This window comes from Lissotriton vulgaris, unplaced genomic scaffold (assembly GCF_964263255.1).
Source record: "Lissotriton vulgaris unplaced genomic scaffold, aLisVul1.2 SCAFFOLD_211, whole genome shotgun sequence".
Taxonomy (NCBI): Eukaryota; Metazoa; Chordata; class Amphibia; order Caudata; family Salamandridae; genus Lissotriton; species Lissotriton vulgaris.
Genome location: NW_028251874.1, coordinates 1,105,179 through 1,111,178, shown reverse-complemented (window position 1 = coordinate 1,111,178; position 6,000 = coordinate 1,105,179).

The following is a 6,000-nucleotide window of genomic DNA, read 5'->3' as shown; positions in this document are numbered from 1 at the left end:
AGCGCGCTAAGTTACCCAAGAGGTTTGTCTCGCCCGCTTGCGTTCCCTTATTTCCTGTTCCGGGTCAAAAGTAACGTGTTCGGGTCCTTATGACGCTATCGCGCATCCAAATGACGGTATCGCGTTCGCACAGTCGCACGGAATTGTGCGGGAGGGTTTACAAACATGGTGGCACACGCGACCGGGAAAAAGCGAACGCAGAACCAAGGTAAGCCATTGCCGCGCACGCGATAATGTTATTCAGCGCGCGAGAACTACGCTACGCACCGGATCGCAGAGTAATCGACAGCTACGCGTTCTCCGAGGAACGCGGAGTTGCCGAAACTCCGCAAACTCCGCGAACGGAGCGTAGTTCTTCGCCCAGGGTTAGTAATTACACCACCTTACCCAGGCTGTGTGAACAGACCTGTGGTGTCAGTTTGGAAGGCAAACCAGGGGTGGCACAATACATGCTGCAGCCCCCGGTAGGCCTAGGGTGCACCTAGGCCCTGAGTACCAATGGTACACTATACAGGGGCTCACAAGGGTGACCCAGAAACCAATCTGGTATGTACCTAAAGTATATGGAGTCCATTTTATAGAGAAAGCAGATAGTCTGGAGCACTGATTAGCAGGGTCCCAGGCCAAATAAGTCGAAAACCAGCAAATCACCAGGACAAAAGTTGGGGTAACCATATAGTCAGATTCCACCTTCCTACAGTATTTATCCATAAAATAATATTGTATGCAGTACCTTAACTTGAATGAGGTTTCCTCTCGTAGTATATTCCTCTTTTCTTTTTTAAGGTTGTGTTTCCTCTCAAAACAAATATCACGTTTTCTTCTGTCGTTTTTATGTTTCCTTCATCTTATAATCCTCGAGTTAAAGTTATTCCAAATGTATTCCGCTAGGTTCTATTTAAATTGCGTCACCATAAAAGTCCTTTTCTAATTAAATAAAAATGTCCTACTTTCTTCTTCATTCTGTAAATCCCAAAAATTGCAGTTCTCTTCTTTTCAAGAGCACAACTCCTCTGTGCTGCATCCTTCTGTTGAGAGAAATGCTCTTGTCCTCGTCACCATTATTAAATCTCCAGAATTCAATTAAATACGTTTATTGTATATAAATAAAAGCAGCACAGCATCAAGCACTGAACAGCTCCAGAGTACCACAGCAACTGAATACTCAGGAGTTAAACATTCCACCAAGATGTTCTGATGGAATCAGAACATTAACTAAATGATAACACTATTGCTTGAAAGCATTATGCAAAATGTAGCAAACATGTCCTGAAAACACTTGCAAAATATTTAGATGACCACCAATTGCTCCACACTGGACAGGCGGGTTTCAGAGCACACCATAGTACAGAGCTGGTGATGGTGTCCGTCCTGGATGAGCTTAGAGTTAGGGCCGATAACAAACAACCGAGTGCTCTGATTTTATTAGATCTGTCAGCAGCATTCGACACAGTAAGCCATAAAATTCTGCTGAACCGTTTGTCGAATCTGGGCATAAAGGGGCAAGCACTTCAATGGCTAAGATCCTTCCTGACTGATCGCACTCAGCGAGTCCAAATGGGTAAGCAGTTGTCGACCTTGGGCTCCCTGACCTGTGGAGTCCCCCAGGGTTCTGCATTGTCTACACTCCTCTTTAATATCTACTTGCAGCCCTTGGTGGAGGCTCTCACACGCAGAGCCTGCCAGGTCTTTAACTACGCCGATGACACCCAACTCCGGGTCCGGCTTGACAACACCAGCCAGGTTCAAGAGTCATAAAAAATCTACTTAGGTTTACTCTTAACTGGATGGCAGCCAATTCCTTGAAAGTCAACCCGGATAAAACTGAGGTGCTTTTTATTACAGCTCACAATAGCCCTTGGGGTGATCTTTTTTGGCCCCCAAAATTAGGGGTGGTCCCAACCCAGTAGTAAAAAACCTGGGACTGAAAATTTCTCGGATTTGTCTAAGTCCTGTCAGGTTTCTTCGGTTGTGGGCACCTGCACGGGCTTACTTAGGCAACTGCGGAGGCTTGTTCCTCTCCTCTCTACTTCTGTATTACAATTAATTGTTTCCATCACTGTCATCTCTCGACTGGATTATGGGAATGCCCTCGATTTGGGCATTCCCCAGAAGTTCTTGAGGAGATTGCAAGTTGTACAAAATGATGCAGCCAGGCTCATTCTTAGACTCCCTAGGAGAACGCGAGCCACTCCATTACTTCATAAATTGCACTGGCTGCCCATTGAACAGCATGTGTAATTTAATAGTCTTTGTATAGCCTACAAAGCCATTTATGGGGATGCACCAAAATATATAAAAGATCGAGTGAAAAAGTACGTTCCCGGCCGGGCTCAATGTTCCTCCGAGTCCTGTAGGCTAGCCTCCTCCAGGTACAACCTCAAAACCAAAGGGGGCAGAGCGTTCTCGGTCCTCCTTCTACAGATCTGGAATGATCTACCGGAGAACCTGCGAAAGGAATCGGTTCGCTTTCCTTTAGAAAGCTTCTAAAGACCTACCTGTTTAGAGAGACATTGACATCGGTCTAAGCTCCGTCTCCGCAGTCACTAGACCTTCCTACGCTAACGACCTGTTCTTTCTCTAGAAGCGCTTAGAGACCAGTGGTGATTTGCGCTATATAAAAAGAAAATAACATAACTGTCCCGAGGGGGTCGGAACGTTAGGGACTGAACTAAGTACTGCAGGTTCTGCTGTGGTACTTGGTGAAAACAGGAAGTCTGGTGCCTTCAGCAGTGGTTTTAAAGAGGGTTTTATTGGAATATAGGTTTTTTTCATTAAAGCAAACCAGCGTCCTGCCGTGGAAAGTGTCCCCAAAGAAATGCTTCTTTCTCCGGTGTTCGCACTTGTTTAAAGGTCAATCTGCCTCTCGGTTGCAGCGTCGTCTTCTTACGTCCGCTCCAGTACCGGCAAAGAAAGGAAACGAGGGTAAGATACTCGTACTAATCTGACACAATAAGAAGGACCAGGAGTGAGGGAAGAACCGCCGTGACTTTGTGCACACTCACACTATGAACGCTACGTGAATATCAGGTAGGGAAGTGCTCGTGAAAAGGGTAGGGAGGTTTGTCAGGACAACGCTACAGGAAAACTTAAGTCTGTTTCCTCCTCCCGACCCAACCCGCGACCCGGCCCCGTACCTCTTGGAGCCACGCTCCTCCCGTGGGAATGTGGCGGGGCGGAGCGTGGAAACGTTGGCCTCCAGGCGTGTCGTCCTCCTTCTCTTCCGACTCCTGCACCGTCCTTCTTCTTCCACGAAGTTCACCGCCTCGGGGAAAACGCTGTCCGACCTCTTCTCCGGACTTCCTGCTTTTGACGTGGTGCCGCTCTCAGGGGGCGGAGTCTCGTCTCTGTGGTCCACTGTATTAAAGGGACCGTCTGTTTTAACGAACTGGCTCCAGCCTGACTCTTCCTCTTCAGTCCACGAACCCGGCGTATCCTATTGGGATAATGGGCACGGTAAGAGGTGGGTAGCGGTCCACCATTCTGTCTCAGCGTGAGGTTCGGACCCATGTGCCCCATCACAATAACATAACAGGAACGTGCCATAAAGTGGACCCTGAAAGCATGGCTAAAAAAGTAAAAGCAGGGCGCAGTTGAGTAAAATGTGATTGTTTTAAAACGTGGATTACAAACATTTCCCTCGGCACCTCATAATAACTACAAAACATTTAAACATAAATCGTATCCTGAGGGGATTTGCCATCGCAACCACATGACAACAGTCTCGCCTTTTCTACTCCCCCGCGGGTGGGCGAGGAGAAGGTGAAATAAATCAAAACGTAATCTTGTTCATAAAAAACAGTCATGCGTTTTGGGAAGCCCTAGTGAGATACGGTTCAGTTGTGGGGACGTCTTAAGAATAATATGTTTACGTACACTGGGCTTTATTAACTCAAGCCGCTGTCTAAAAAAAGTCTCCGTGGCCCAAAGAAGATCTTTTCTTTCTTTGAATTTGGATTACTATAGAGATCCGCCCTACCAGGAGTCCTATATCCATCCTGGATGTATTTCAACCAAGGAATGTAGTGGGCATGGTCCAGAGCCATACAATCCCTTAGGATCTCTCTATTTAGGGCAGTACCCTTGTTCAAGCAGATTTGGAGCCAATGAGAAAGGGGGCGAAACGACAACATGTCAATTTATTGCATCTGGATTTACCTCACATCCTAGGGGGTTCCTATCTGGGCCGACAATAAGGCAGGTGTGACGATAAAAAATTTACGCATTAATCCAAGTGGTAGATTTGTGGTGGCCTGTTGTTATAAGGAAGACGTAGCAGTCCTGTTGGTTGGACTCTACGGTCCTAATTATGATGACCCGCAGTTTTACCACACACTCGGCGCCTACCTGCACCAGGACAATTGCCTGCCTCAGATTTGGGGGGAGGGGGGGCTACTTTAATTGCCTCCTGGAACCTGCTAAGGATAGATCAAGGGACCTGACCTGCAGTCCTGCAGCAACTGCAAAAGCCATCACAGATATAATGGACTGTTAGGGAATGGTGGATATATGGAGACATTGCTTAAATACGGGGGGCGGGTATATGCACTATTCCACCGTACATGACATACCCACTAGGATAGATTATTGGTTAATATTTAAGAGCCTAGTGCCTAGGGTTACCCAACATGAACCTCTCCCCCGTACATATTCGGGTCACTCGCCAGTTATATTGATCATGGAGCTCTGACAATGCCAGACCTCTGCCTTTACTTGGCAATTCCCACCGTTCTCTCTTCTAGACTCCGCCTCTAAAGTTGAATTGAGCCAGCTAATAAGTGAGATATTCTCAGACAATGTAGGCTCGGTGGATACATTCGCTGCGGTCTGGGAAACATTAAACGTTTATATTGGGGGGATGGGTATATCAAAGCACTAGAAGTACTAAAATCCCCCCGGAGTAGGTGAACACTCCTAGAAAAAGAAATATCAGAACTAGAAACGGAACATCAATGATTGGGAGATAAACAAACGTTAAGGTACATCCAGGTTAGACTAGAAGAGTACAATGAAATAGCAGCCCAGGAGTTTCAGCATATGGGACAGTATGCGGTAGTCAGAGCACACGGAGAAGGGGAACACCCAGGGGCAACGCTAGGGGCATTGGTGCGCCCTAGGAGAGAGGTAGAGACTCTGTTGGAAGAGTTAGATGAAGATGACAAACCCCTACATGAGCCGCACCATATAGACGAGAGATTTCGCAATTACTGTGCTGAGTTATATAGGTCTTAAATAATTCCAGATGAGGCAGCCATGAATGACTATTTGGAGCACATTAAAATGAGGTCGGAGCATCTGATGGCTCCGCTGGACCCGGAGGAGATCCATGCAGCACTGGCGGGTATGCAACCTGGGAAAGCGCCGGGGATGGATGGCCTAACTGTGGCTTTTTATAAAGCATATCAAGATGTCCTGATACCACACTTAGTCACGCTCTATGAAGAAATGGTACAGACCGGAATAATACCCCTTTGAGGCGCAAGGGCCTCATACTTGCAATACCTAAACATGGCAAACCTCCCAATGCCTGCTCCTTCTGTAGGCCTTTATCGTTATTAAATGTTGACATGAAACTATACGCTAAAGTACTTGACAATAGGTGGAATTTGTCCTTGGTCGGAGTCTGAATACTAATCTTAGGACGCTGCTGGATGCACTACAGCACCTGGACCCTGAAACAGAAGAGGCCGCAGTCTTTTTGGACGCCGAAAAGGCGTTTGACTCAGTCGAGTGGGTATTCATGAGACCAACCTTGAGATGGATTGGAGTGGGCACACTCGTGTATTTCCGCATGTTAAACTGGAGCGGTGCACCTGGCTCTCGTTAGTACTGGTAACAAATACGAGAACTGCCCTGCAAATGCAAGGGATAACAAAGATGGGAGATCTTTTTCACACAGTAAAGGTTGGGAATTGGAGGAATATCCCTGAGCAAGGCACCCGCCATAATCCTCGACTTAATATCACTGCCATGAATTGAGAGAACTATTAGGACAAGACT